Source organism: Eretmochelys imbricata, chromosome 22 (genome assembly GCF_965152235.1).
Source record: "Eretmochelys imbricata isolate rEreImb1 chromosome 22, rEreImb1.hap1, whole genome shotgun sequence".
NCBI classification, from domain to species: domain Eukaryota; kingdom Metazoa; phylum Chordata; order Testudines; family Cheloniidae; genus Eretmochelys; species Eretmochelys imbricata.
In genome coordinates this window covers 17,144,869-17,159,440 of record NC_135593.1, presented here as the reverse complement: position 1 = coordinate 17,159,440, position 14,572 = coordinate 17,144,869, and the positions used below count along the sequence as shown (strand labels likewise).

The window sequence follows — 14,572 nt, the reverse complement described above, 5'->3', positions numbered from 1 at the left end:
CATACCTGTGTACACGCTGCCACTTGGGCTGGAGCTCGGGCTTTGAGTCCTCCTGCCCTTGTTGGCTTTCAGCGCCTGGGGGCAGGCCCAAGCGCGAACGCCTGCACTGTTATTTTTAGTCCTGGAGCCTGGGCTCTGAGACGTGCTGTCGCATTTTGTTGTTGTGTTTTTTGCAGTGTAGACGTCCCCTAGAAGCCTGAGGCCTGGCCTACACCTAAAACTGGGCTCGACGTTGCTCAGGGCTGTGAAAAACGTCATGTGGCCTGTGTGGCGGAGTGAGATCGACCAACCCCCCTGGCAGACTCAGCTAGGTCAATGGCAGAATTCTTTTGTCAGCCTCGCTGCCGCCTCGCAGGGGGGTGGATTCACGACAGTGACGGGAAGCCCCTTCCATGGCTGTTGCACATATTTACACCCCGGGGATGTCGATGCAGGTGTGCCCCTGGAGCACTGGTAGCCTAGATGTACCAGGAGTCCGTCTGAAAGTCACTGGCCGTAGGCTTCTAAGCGCCTGTCTCTTTTGAAAATGAGACTTGGGCTCCTCAGTCACTGAGGAGCTGCTCCCCTTGTCTGTCTTGGGAGGAGGTTGCCCTGCTGTCGTTACATCAGTGCTAGCCTCCTGTCTGGATGTGCCGCAAGATCCATGTGAAGTGTCTCCACTCGGGTTTTGCACTGGCATAGCTATAGCAGGGTAGTTACATTGGTGCAGACTTCCTTGGCTAGACGAGCCCTGAGATTGGCTATCCCTGGTTCCCTTAGAGAGGAAGGAGTTAGGGCAATTGCCTGGAGACCTGGATTCCCATCCCTGTTCTGCCACAGCCTGCTTGTGTGACCTTGGGCATGTCACTTAGTCTCTCTGTGCCTATTTTGCTGAAAGGGGTGAAGGCTGCCTACCATCTGAAAATCAGGCCCCTCTAAGGGGGCTCAGCGTATCCATGCTTCTGTCTCTTTTAGTGATTATCGGGAGATATTCAGCAATCTCCAAATCATGTTGGAGGCTACAAGGGACTGTGGTCTAGCAGTTGGAACAAGTGACGGACTCAGAAGACATGGATTCATGTTCTAGCTCTGCCACACACTCCCTGTGTGACCTTGAGCAAGTCACTTATTCTCTCTGGGCCTCAGTTCCACATCTGCAAAATGGGGATAATGATCCTTCCCTCTCTTGCAGGGGGGCAATGCAAGGAGAAACCCACTGATATCTGTGAGGCACTTCGATATTTCAGTGACAAGGGCAACAGAAGCAGCTAGCTAGAGACAGACAGACCAGCTGAACTCCCCCCCCAGCTCAGGAATGTTGGGTTCAGACACTATGCAGCCTCTGCAAGTTCAGGGGCTTCTCTGGAGTCGGTCTGTCTGTCTGAGAGCAGGCTACCTCATGGGACCGAGGACAGCCTTTGTCATATCCCCTCAGTGCACCCAGCTCCGGTCAGCGGGACATGGGTGTGTCTGCAGCACGAAGCCATGCTCAGAGGTGAGCACCTGGGCTCTGCCAAGCCAGGCTGGCTCCCCTCTATGCTGAATCTGAATGGGGTGCATGTACGACTCTGGAATGAGGACCCCAACCTCACTGACAGTGAGCTGGCTTTTGGTACTGAACTTGCCCATTCGCTGGTTAAAATAACCCCCATCTCTGTGTTCTCACACGGCAGGATTCCCCACTGGAGAAGGTGCAAAGCCCAACACTGAAGGTCAGCCATGGTGCTGCCCATCGCCAGCAGCAGCATGGAGCTGCAGCAGGACAACGGGCTCTGTGTCCGCAACAGCATCGGTGGTTGCTGGCTGAAGTACGAGGAGCCTCGGAGCTGGAGGGACTCCATCCCTCCCGTGCAGACTCCCACCGCTAAGCACATGCTTGCCTACCTGCCTCGGCCCCCGACGGACACCAGCAGATATGGCGCCTTCCCTCAGAAGGTAAGGTTGCTCCCATCATTAAAGGACACATCAAGGCTGGGCACCTCCGTTTGACATGTAGCCCTGCCTGATGCAAGCGACGAAGAAATCCTGCCCCACCCCATTGCCCACAACAATCCTGCTGAGTCCTGATCACTCTTGTGCCCATGTAGCTAGGAAGGTAGACAATGGGACAGCCCAGACCAGTTGGGGACAATGTTCTCCCCAGCTCCTTTATCTGAGCGGTTCTTGACACAGCTGAGGGGTGTGTTAGCCCCAATCATGGGTGATTCCATTCTGCCTCGCTTGCTTTACCCCCAACCTCCAGCCCATTGCAGTGGATTCTTCTTCTGCACTTCCTGTCCTGTGCTTCTCGGCAGCTGGAAAACAGCCACATGTTGCTCCCAAGTGGGGGGCTCCATTTCAGTTAACGTAACTTCCCAGCTCTTAAATCTGTCTAATGTAGCTATCTAATGTATAGTACCCATTAATGTGGCATATGCTACCCTGAACATATGTATATTGGCTAAGACGGGGTGGCCAACCTGTGGCTCCGGAGCCACATGAGGCTTTTCAGAAGTTAATATGCGGCTCCTTGTCTAGGGGCTGGAGCTACAGGTGCCAACTTTCCAATGTGCTGGGGGGTGCGCACTGCTCAGGCCCTGCCCCCACTCCACTCCACCCCCCCCCCTGCCATGCCCTCGCTCCTCCCCCACCCCGCCCAGAGCCTCCTGCACGCCATGAAACGGGTGATCGGGAGGTGTGGGGAGGGAGCGGGAGGTGCTGATTGGCGGGGCTGCCAGTGGGCAGGAGGGGCTGGGAGCTGATGGGGGGCTGCTGATGTATTACTATGGCTCTTTGGCAATGTCCAGTGATAAATTCTGGCTCCTTCTCAGGCTCAGGCTGGCCAGCCCAGGCTAAGAGGTATCTAAGTGTTGTACAAGTATTTAAGATGTAGCTGCAATGAGTTTGCTCGACATAGCGAAATTCTTGCAGTTTTCCCTCCTTCTTTCTTTAGCTCTTGCTTCCTACTTCCCATCCCTCTAGTCTCCTCAGTAATTGGTTGTTCCTGCACAGATGCTGCTACTGGGCTGGGAAAGGCTTTATCACAGAGATGAGGCTTTTATTTAACTCTGTCATGGCAAGGGCTGGGGACTGAATCTGGTATCAGTATTAATAATTGTGTGTGTTAAGGTAGCACCTAGTTGCCCAGCTGTGATTGGGGGCCCGTTGTGCTGTACCATAGACATGAAGTGCTTAAGGTTTAAGTAGACCACACAAAGGATGGGAGGGAAAACAGGTGCATTTCTCTTGATTGGTTCTTTTCCCCTTGCAGCCTGAAATGATGGTCATCCCCATGGGCCTATCAGAAGATAGCCAGCAGCAAACAGACCCTGCGGCTGAAAAGAAAAATGCCCTGATGTCAAACTTTGTCTCCCGCTCCTGTGGCTCAAACATCCCCGATGACAGATCAGTCCTTCAGAGGAGACTCAGCATGGTGGAGCAGAGCAGCACAGGGGCAGTGGTACCCGTGAAGCACCGGCCCAGCGTCTCCATCAACACTGAAGATCTGCCCAAGTACCACCAGGCATCGCACAATGATCCCCTGCCTCCGCTCCGGGACATCAATACCTGGTGGTACCCACGACATGCCCTCAGTGTGCCCAACATCCCCAACTCAGCACGGAAAAATACACCCACCCGGAGCATCGTCTCCATGACCCCCTCAGAACCAGCGCGGCGAGCTCGTCGACGATGATCGGCAGTTCAGTTCCGCCAACAAGCAGCAGCGGCAGCGCTGTGTGACCAAAATGGGCAAGTGCCAGGTGACTCTGGGCCGCTTCCAGGAAAAGAAGAGGTTCCTGTCAGACATTTTCACGACCATTGTGGACCTCAAGTACCGCAGGTTCCTCTTTGTCTTCATGATGTGCTACATCGTCACCTGGGTGATCTTTGGCATCATCTTCTTCTTTGATGCCTGGATCAGGGACGACATCAACCACATAGGAGACCCGGAGTGGAAGCCTTGCATCGAGAATGTGGACAATTTCATATCTGCCTTACTTTTCTCCGTGGAAAGTCAAAGGACCATTGGTTATGGCTCCCGGATTGTGATGGCCGATTGCACCGAGGGCGTCATTTTGCTGATGGCCCAGTCCATCGTTGGGTCCATGATAGATGCCCTCATGATGGGATGCATGTTCGTCAAGATCTCCAGGCTCAAGAAGCGTGCCCAAACCTTAATATTCAGCAAGAAGTGTGTTGTCTCCCACCGGGATGAGAAACTCTGCCTGATGTTCCGCATTGGGGACCTCCGGGACAGCCACATGGTGGATGCAAAAATAAGGGCCAAACTGATCAAATCCAGACAAACCAAGGAAGGGGAGTTCATCCCCTTGGAACAGTCGGAGCTGAACCTGGGCTATGACACAGGGGAGGACAGGCTCTTCTTGGTGGAGCCACAGATCATCTGCCATGTCATCAATGACCATAGCCCCTTCTGGGAAATGACAGCAGAGTTGTTGAAGAGGGAGCAGTTTGAGATCATCATGATCCTGGAGGGCATCGTGGAAGCCTCAGGTGGAAGCCAAGGAGGGTAGGCAAACCCCAGGTGGGTTTGGGAAGGTGTTATCCTTCCCTAGCTCAGGGGCTGCTCCATACTACTAGACCCAGGGGCATTGTGTTTGGGTTTCCTACCTTTCCCAAACTATCAGGAGTCAGGGTACAGTACTGGCAGGACACTCAGTTCTAATACTCCCTCCCTGTGTGTCCTCAGGCAAGTCTGACTTGCTCCCCCATTGGGACAATGAGCCTTCCTTGCTGGGTTGAGGGGGGGTGATGTCAGTAGGGTCTGTAAAGTGCTTTGAAGATGGAAAGCTGGGAGGTGATAGGTATTATTGACCCGTTGCTCTGATCCAGGGCAGCGGGACATTGATGTCTTGCTCAGAGAGACAGCTGGTGGGGCAGGGGGCTAGAGGACCTGACAGTGTGATCTGCTACAACAGGAGGTGCCATATCAGTCTAAATGGCCCAGTCACCTAACCTAGCTCAAAAGATTAGATCCCACACTCGTTGGTCTCTTCATCTGTTGTACTGAGGTGGAGGGTGGAGTACCAGCCTAGATGGTCTGTCCCCCTGCTGCAGTGAGGTGGGATGCTGCATGACATGAACTTGGCTTTGTTATCTCAATCCCTGTGTTCCCCTAAACGGTTACTTAACACAGTGAGCTGACTCAGGGATTTTGTTTGTTTGAAAGACGTCCAAAACCAACCACCCAGGCAGCCGTTGTCACCAACTGCTTCTCCCGCCTACACAGGGCGGGTGGGCAGACTTGGATCCTACACGTTCCACAGAGCCTTGGCACCATCCCAGGGGAGAAGGAAAAGAGTAGTTGGGATCCAGCCTGTCCTGAAGAGAGATGCTGCAGCTCTAGGTGGTACTGCAGGAAATGCCCATTCCCCTGCTAGGTGGCGCTGGGCAAAAACCAGATATTTTGGTTCCCTGGCAGTTTTGAAAAGCTGAAACAAATCATTTCAGGTCAGACCAAAAATTAACATTTAAAAAATTTTCAATGATTCAAAAAGTTAAAAAAAAAATCATTTCAGGTCAAACAAAATGTTTCATTTGACTCACAAGTAAACGTCTGTTTGATTTTGAGCATTTTTAAATGTTTGAATTTTTTTTAACAAAAATAAATACAGAGCAACTTTTTGGTTTGAAATTTCCTTTAAAATGAAAAACTGTGAAATGTTTCATTTTGAAAATGTCAAAACCAAACGTTTTGATTTTTTCCCCTTGAATGCTTTTTTGGGGTTATTTTCAGAACGAACAATTTGGCGACCGGGTGCGAATCCACACAACATTTGTTTCACCAAATCAACCTTTTTTTTCCCACTGAAAAAAACATTTCGGTCAAAAAATTTCATGCAGCCCTACTGCTACACAGTTTTAGCAAGAAAACGGCCTCTGTTGCCACTACCTGTACAGCTGCAGTCAAGGTCAGCAGCCTGTCAGGTAACCCTGCTCTGAGCCCCACTTACTGTGTTGGCTCCCAGTTGGCTGCTGGCGCAACATCCCTCAGCCCTGACTGGGAAGCACTGGGAGGGATGAGAAGGGAGTTCACAATCCATGGCCCAGCTAACCCGTGGCATCTTTTCAGGATTCCGGCAGAATTAGCCAGAACATGCTCATCAGCCAGATGGCTATGGGGACCAGTACTGAACCTTTCCCCTGGAGGTCACTGGCATGACTGGGGCACAGGTGGGTAGTGAGGAGTGACCAAAGGTCGTTGCCATCGAAGGGTTGCTGGGAAGCCATGAGGTGACCCAGGGGTGGAGCAGTCCATTTATCAGTGGAGAGAGAGTTTCATTGCAGAAACCATCACTGCAGCTGGTACTGATTGACCACCTTGCTAACAGTCTCAGCAAAAATGCTGTGGACTGAATGGGCCCTTCTCCCCGTTTAATGAGAGGTCCCTCCAGCTCGGGACTGTAGCCCAGTGTTGAGCTGACGTGGAGGAAGCCTGCTGTGGATTCCCAAAGGACCCAGAGGGGTGAGTCTGGCCCTTTTCACTAGCATGATATTCACTTAAATATGGTGGGAAACTGTTGGAGGGAGAAAATATCCTCCTAACTCTCATGATTTTGTGGGGGAGGGGTGGGAAGACAATTCTTAAAGCCCCAGGCTGGAATCATGAGATAACATGAGAATCTCAGCTTTTGTTTGTATAAATACTCACTTTTTAGCCCTCACGGTTGTGGAGAAAAGCTTGAATTTGTGCACCCTAGAGATTCCAAACCCAGAAGACAACTTGAACAAACCAGAAATTGGTTATTTTTAAGCCCATCTCATGTTCTTTTTTCTTTTCGGGAAGGCGGGGGCACGGTGAGGGGAGAAGAAGGGGCTGACTTGCGATTTTTGAATGCTTGGGGTTGGTGACATTGGAACTGTGTTAATTACAGATGTGTGGATGGATGATTTGATGTTATGGTGCCCAGCTACTTGATATGAATTTTTCATGTCAATGTTTTAAGCTGCTTCTTCCCCCATCCCATTTAAAAACCCTTTCTTTTTGTTGTTGTTCTTTATCAGATCTCCACCTCTTCTCTCTCTCCCATACAAACATGCACGCACTTCTCAATCTAACTCTGCTGCCCTGCTCCCTTACTGTACTATTCTTCATCACTTCCAAATAGATTGTCAACTGATTTGGGCTCCCTCTGCTGGTCTTTAGCTCTTGGGCTTTCCTAGAGTCAAAAATGGTGATTTAAAAACATGAGCTGCCAGTTCCCATCTAGTGTTCAAACTTGTTCATGATGGGGATGGGGCGGCAGAGGGACCTGGGTGTCTCCTCCCCCAGAGGGAAAGTTAGGGAAAACTTGCTGCCTTTTAAAGCAGTCTGGCCCATTCTAAAGGCAAAAATATTAGAGATTCACAAGCATTGTTTTGAGGCCCAGGGACGAATCTTCTCTAGCAGGGACAATAGAACCATTTGCAGAACTATTCCCTTGCTACCTCTATCAGGGCAAGGAAATCACCCCTTGCAATCTGGTGACACAATATTGATCAGGCATTCCCAAAAGCCCTTCCCAGTGTGTAACTGATCTAGTCCCTGCCAGTACACGATTGTTCCCTACAGTCTATCCTCCAGATAGAGTTCTTTCTAGCCTAGTTTCATAGCGAAGCATTGGGGAGACAAACATGTATATGAAAAACTAAATAGCTACTGTCAGTCTACATGAGTCTGACAGCAATCCTAGGACAGGTCAAGTCAAACTTCGGGCTGAGAAGAGAGCCCCGCTGGCCTAGAATCACAGACACAGCAGACATATTTGGTTCCATCTAGTTCATAGCCCGGGGAGCCAACACAGGATTGGTTTCTTCTTGTATATTTATCTGTATATTGTCCAGTCTAGTTTAAATGTCCTGGTTTTGGTGCACAGATTAGCACTGTCTGCTCCTGTATAATACGGGTCTATATCTGGCCCCCACAGCTGTGCTTGTCTGAACCTAAATATCCATTTCACGTGCCTCAATAACTGCGCAAATACCCATTCAGCACAGGAGACTTACCCTCAGAGGCTGAACAGGCACATGGGAATTGCCAGGTGGTTCAGACCCACTATACGAGTCCCATATCCTATGTCCAACACTCATCAGTACCAGCTGGCTCAGAGGAAGGTACAAGAAACCATGCAGCTATGGGATAACCTGTCCCCAGGCAAAGTTTCCTCCTGACCCCATTAGTCAGCAGTTGTCTTCTGCCCATGAAGCATGAGGGATTATATATCCATTCTGTGTCCCTTTTTGCAATACAACCTGCCCAATTAACGTTCCTGTCTGCATATGCTTCTTTCTCACTGCAGGAATGACATGTCAAGCCCGGAACTCTTACACAGAGGACGAGATCCTTTGGGGATACCGGTTCGAGCCCTGCATGACCCTGCAGAAAGGAGCCTTTCGAGTAGACTACAACAGGGTTGAGAAGACATTTGAGGTGCAGCCCCCAGTAGCTAGCGCTAAGGAGATGTACGAACTGAAGGAGATGGAACATCAGGACCAATCCACCTGCTTCTCAGCTGAGCTGAATGATGTCCAGCAGGATGAGGGTCCCAGTGAGGAAACCCTGGCCAGGCTGGGCATCCCCAACATCAGAGGAGGAAACAAGTGCTGAGTTCCAGAACCAGATGAGTGTCTGAGCTCCTCCAACACAGAGTGACGGGAGACACCCCCGTGCAGTCACTCGCCTGCCCCAAGGAAGAGTGCCGCTGCTTTGGGGCCTGAGATGTCCCTGGTGCAGGTCGGGGGAGGGGCAGGGGGAAATGTGCACTGCTGTTCTCCGGCCAGCCTGAACGTGCATTGAAGTCTTCACCAGTGAGCTCTGTGGTGGAGCCATTGTGCTCTCTCTCTCTCCAATATGGGCAGCTGATGCTACCTTCCTACAGAGGAGGCAGCGGGGTTAGAGACTCCTGTAGCTCCCTATTGGAGGCTGGGGTAAGGTACTAAGAAAATGTAGAACAAGGGCTTGGGTCACACAGCCAGGAAGCTCATCAGCCATTGACGGTTATGGTGGAGGAAATGTCACCTTCTCTGTGAGTATAAGGTGATGCCGCAGGCTAGGTCATAAGCAGCAGGGATCTAACTTGAGACCTCTAGATCTAAAAGCAGGAGCCTCTACGGCCTTGCTAAATGACCAGCTCTGCTAGCTCACAGGCTGTAGCAGACAGCCCTACTGTGTAGGTCACAGGACAAGAATTAATATTCCCACCTTCAGTCATCCCAGGGAGTGCTGCTTGGAGGGGGGCAGGGAACTCCTCTCCATAGTCTCTGATTCCCATTGGGCCCACATCAGTCACTCGAGGGTTTATGCAGCCCTTTTGGTTGAACATGTTCTCCTGCCACATCCTTCATGTACTGTAGGTACCTGGAGCTGGTGCTTCCCCCAGACGCAGCTCAGGCACTCATGTGGAAGCATCTCACACTGACAGTGCCATATGGAACTCTCTCTGTACGGTGTATCCCTCACCCTGCATCTTCTGACCGCTGTCCCTAACCTGTAAACACATCCCACCTCTCAAGGTCTAGCTGCAGCAAAGTGGAATTATTTTTGCAATGTCTTTTGTAATAAGGTCATGGAAAAACAAATTCAGCAGGTGATTAAAATCTCATAGACCCCCAGAGAGTAGTGTTTTCTGGGTGTGTTGGTACTGTGCATGTGTGTGTTTGCATACACAGAGGGTGTCTGCTCAGTCAGGTGAGAATGGGAACAGGAGCCTTCTACCACTTGGATATTGTTTCAGATCTGAGCCCAGGTCCTTAAAAGTATTAGGCAGCTAACTCCCACTGAAATTAAGAGGAGTTAGGTGTGTAAATACCTTGGAGGATCTGGCCCTTGATCTCTCACTCCCATGCTTAAGGGTAAGCAGGCTGAGGCAAAGACAGGGCATGCCTGCAGGGCTTTGTTGTGGGGGAGAGAAGCCCTTCTGTTGCTGCTGTGCATGGTTCAGCATTCTAGGAATAACCAGAAACTGTTAGGCTCCAGCACTACAAGCTGACACCTTTCACCAGCATTGCAAATTTGCTTGTGTGCAACCTCACTTCCCAAACTCAAAGATCCATTGGAAGCATCTTCTAGCATTTCCCTCTATCTATTCATAGCAACAGGATTTTCCCCTCCCAGTAAATTAAAAAGGAGCAAATTCATCTGTATTGCTCCTTCTATCTGCCACCAGCCTCTGCAAGGCCTTGATCTTATATGATCAATGGGAATGAGGTTATATTTTTCATCGTGTTTAACAACCACCAGGCAAAATGTATAAAGCCAGCACTGAAGGCCATCAGATGCCAACTTTGTCTGCAAGAAACTCACAATTTCTTTGTATCTAGGCCTGTAGACTGTTCTTCAGTTGGGGGTGATCATAATGCTAAAATATAGGGATGAGAGATTATCTCCTACCAGTTATTTAATGAAAGTTCAGAGGAGAGACTATAGATACCTGCTGATAAAATCTTATGTGAGAAAGATGGCTGACTGCAGCATTAAGACTAGTGATTTCCCTCTCCAAACTGTTGGGGAAGGCAGAGCAGCTGGGCTTGCCTGCTACTGCTTGCACTGTCTGAGATACTTGGCATCTCTGCACACTCAGTCTGGTAAATGCAGCAGGGTCACAGGCAGCTGTCCAGATTAACTCAATGCATCCATTGCAAAAGCAGAAATGCAGAGGAGGGAAACTGACAGCTGTTCTCATGAGAGTTCCCTGCAGTTGCATAACAGAGAATGGAAAGTGGGTTAGTCTGTTTTCCTTTGCTGCTATTTCATAAAATGAGAGATTGTTGAGGGTATTATTTCAGTCATATGTTCCTTGTGATTAGCCCAAATATTATGCAATCAGCCAAAAAGAACCCTGTTTACCACTCACTGATCCCAGGTTTACTTTGAGCTGTTTAGTATTTAATTGTACTGAAATCTGCAGAAAAAGAATTGCCAGTCTGAGATACAACTACAATCTGTGAAGAGTCTAGCCAGTGGTCAGCTGTATCTCTTTAGTTAATTCCCCAGTTATCTCCCACTCCACCTGAAAAATATACTCCTACCAGGTGCATATTATTGCTTTGCTGATAGAACTGTAGGGGGGAAGCAGATAAAATGCAGGTTAAAGACTTTGTAGGTCTCACTACTTTTGAAAGACTACGTCCTTTTGTATCCAGGTTTAGAAGGACTCATTATTACTGAAAGCAACACCTCCACTGTAGTTATGGGACAAGAAGAAGAAAGGAACCAATTAACTGGTTGATAGATTATCTCCTGTTTTGTGTGTGAGCAGGTTATAATGCAATCTTTTCTTCAGGAGACATGGTAGCAGTCCTGCTCTACCTCCCAGAGAGAAGTTAATCTGGAGAAGGGTGAATGTTAGCTATATTTCTACCCTTTACAATAAGCGTGCAGGGCCTAGTCTCCCTTACAGTATGTTCTGCAGAGAGGACCAGTGCTAGCAGTTCACATGGACCTTAGCTCCAAGTGGTCATAGATTTGGATTACTTAGGTGCAGGCCTCTTGCAGCTTGCCACCCTGAATCCTAATTGAGCCAACTTTGGGCATCTTTCTCTGCAGCTGTGTTGATAAGCACAGGGCAGGTAGACATTTGAGTTTAGAGGTTAGCAGTGTAATTTCCTCAGATGCTGGTGGCTTTGTGCAAGCAGAAAGGAAAGAGCACAGTACAGGCTTAGCCACCTACAAGAAAAACAGTCTGCTCTGCCCCAGAAATACACATTCATTTATGTAGCACCCAACCCCTTACCTTGTGGATGTTTGTGTTGCAGCAAGGGTAGGGGACAAACCATACAATGTTTCTGCTCTGAAGAGCAGACAATTTTAGGTAAGTCAGGAACACCAGAGCTGGTGGAAGAGGGAGAACAGTTAGTGATTACCCTAGAAGATCACTTTGTTAGAGGGCTCTGCAGCTATGTAGATATTTGCAGTAGATCTGATTTCTACTACCAAACAGAGGTAGTTCAACCCTGAGGCTTCCAACTCCTGCAGCCTCTTAACTAGGTGTAAGTAAGTCTGACTCTTTTGAGAAGGTCCATTTACTGGAGCCAGCAGCCACCCATCATCCTGATGGCCTTGCAAGCCCAAGCTCTGTGCTCAAAATCTTCTACTACTTACAAGTCCCTCAAGCTACACTGCTTTGGAGTCCCATCAGCCCATGGCTCAGTTCTCAGCTCTCCCTGTGAGAGGCTGAGGTCAAACAGCATGTAAAGGTTACCTGCAGAGAATCTTGCATCCTTCACTTTTAGGGTACACAAATAGCCTCAAACATTTAGCTCTAGAGCAGCAATACTCAGACCAAAGTAGTTCAGGAGCCAAATTAGCAATCATTACCAAAAAGCCCCAGAAGTGTGTATTAATTGTTTCATTTACTATAGTTTCATATTTAAACAGTATGACATGGGAAATCTTTAGTTTTTCTATGTTCACAGCAACATCGATGGCTTTTGTGCAAATATAGGGAAAGCACCCTGAGTGGTTAATTAAATCAGTGTTTTAATATGTGCTGCAAAGAGCTGCAGGAGACAAATTAAAGAGCTACTTGCAGCTTCCAAGCTGCAGTCGGAGCATCACTGCTCTAGAGTTTGATGTCTCAGAACATGGCTTCCCTGACACTTGCTGGAGAACCAGGGGGATGGTGTTCTCAGGGAGGTTAGCCAAGCCAGCTGTGAGGGATTTTAAATCAAGCTTCAAAACCTCCAACTCAGAACCTCATAAGCAATGGGGGAACCACCACACTGTAGCTGGTTGGAAGTTTTGCTACAAGCTTTTCTCCCCCCCTCCCAAAAAAGAAAAATCCAACACTTGTGATTAAAAGTGGAAGCTTTTACTGGAAAACCAAAGACCCTTGAAAACCATTTATTCCCCCTGGTTTCTGCTTTTTCTAAAAAGAGTGAAAAATTGACAAGTAAAGTTTGTCTGGAAGGTCACACAGTAAGTCAGGTACATTTCCCAACCAGATCTCCCAGGAGAGCCAGCCCCCTCCACACCGGAGGACAGCGGAGTGCGGGTGTCTAATGCAAAGCCTGAGTAACCTTGCAGCAGGTAAGGGCAGGTGCAAAGTGCTTCCCCTTCACTGGCCGCTTTTCAGAAGCCGCCAAAGGGCCCTTCCCCCTTTGCAGCTGCCGCCTCCCCAGCAGGCACTGGTGCAGGAGGAAGCTCGCCCTCCCAAAATGACACCAGCCCAGGACCCCTGGCCCACCCGCCGGCCCCCCCCGCCGCGGCGGCCCCAGCCCAGGGCCCGCCGGCCCCCCCCTCACGAGCCGCCGGCCCCCCCCCCCGCGCCGGCCCCAGCCCACGGCCCCCCCCCCCTCCCGAGTCGCCGCCCCCCCCCCCGCGCCGTCCCCCCCCCGCCCCAGCCGCGGCGGCCCCAGCCCACGGCCCGTCCCCCCGCCGCGGCGGCCCCAGCCCACGGCCCGTCCCCCCCCCCCCCCCCAGCCGCGGCGGCCCCAGCCCACGGCCCGTCCCCCCCCCCCCCCCCAGCCGCGGCGGCCCCAGCCCACGGCCCGTCCCCCCCCCCCCCCCCCAGCCGCGGCGGCCCCAGCCCACGGCCCGTCCCCCCCCCCCCCCCCCCCCAGCCGCGGCGGCCCCAGCCCACGGCCCGTCCCCCCCCCCCCCCCCCCAGCCGCGGCGGCCCCAGCCCACGGCCCGTCCCCCCAGCCGCGGCGGCCCCAGCCCACGGCCCGTCCCCCCGTCCCCCCCCCCCCAGCCGCGGCGGCCCCAGCCCAGGGCCCGTCCCGTCCCCCCCAGCCGCGGCGGCCCCAGCCCAGGGCCCGTCCCGTCCCCCCCCAGCCGCGGCGGCCCCAGCCCAGGGCCCGTCCCGTCCCCCCCAGCCGCGGCGGCCCCAGCCCAGGGCCCGTCCCGTCCCCCCCAGCCGCGGCGGCCCCAGCCCAGGGCCCGTCCCGTCCCCCCCAGCCGCGGCGGCCCCAGCCCAGGGCCCGTCCCGTCCCCCCCAGCCGCGGCGGCCCCAGCCCAGGGCCCGTCCCGTCCCCCCCAGCCGCGGCGGCCCCAGCCCAGGGCCCGTCCCGTCCCCCCCAGCCGCGGCGGCCCCAGCCCAGGGCCCGTCCCGTCCCCCCCAGCCGCGGCGGCCCCAGCCCAGGGCCCGTCCCGTCCCCCCCAGCCGCGGCGGCCCCAGCCCAGGGCCCGTCCCGTCCCCCCCAGCCGCGGCGGCCCCAGCCCAGGGCCCGTCCCGTCCCCCCCAGCCGCGGCGGCCCCAGCCCAGGGCCCGTCCCGTCCCCCCCCAGCCGCGGCGGCCCCAGCCCAGGGCCCGTCCCGTCCCCCCCCAGCCGCGGCGGCCCCAGCCCAGGGCCCGTCCCCCCCCCCCCCCCCAGCCGCGGCGGCCCCAGCCCAGGGCCCGTCCCCCCCCCCCCCCCCAGCCGCGGCGGCCCCAGCCCAGGGCCCGTCCCCCCCCCCCCCCCCAGCCGCGGCGGCCCCAGCCCAGGGCCCGTCCCCCCCCCCCCCCCCAGCCGCGGCGGCCCCAGCCCAGGGCCCGTCCCCCCCCCCCCCCAGCCGCGGCGGCCCCAGCCCAGGGCCCGTCCCCCCCCCCCCCCCCAGCCGCGGCGGCCCCAGCCCAGGGCCCGTCCCCCCCCCCCCCCCCAGCCGCGGCGGCCCCAGCCCAGGGCCCGTCCCCCC

At 53.3% G+C, this 14,572-nt stretch overlaps 1 pseudogene; it reads left to right on the top strand.

Annotated features, from left to right (window-relative positions):
- The first annotated feature begins 3,681 nt into the window (after positions 1-3,681).
- On the top strand, positions 3,682-8,566 carry LOC144278392 (G protein-activated inward rectifier potassium channel 4 pseudogene; annotated as a pseudogene).
- Positions 8,567-14,572: the final 6,006 nt, after the last annotated feature.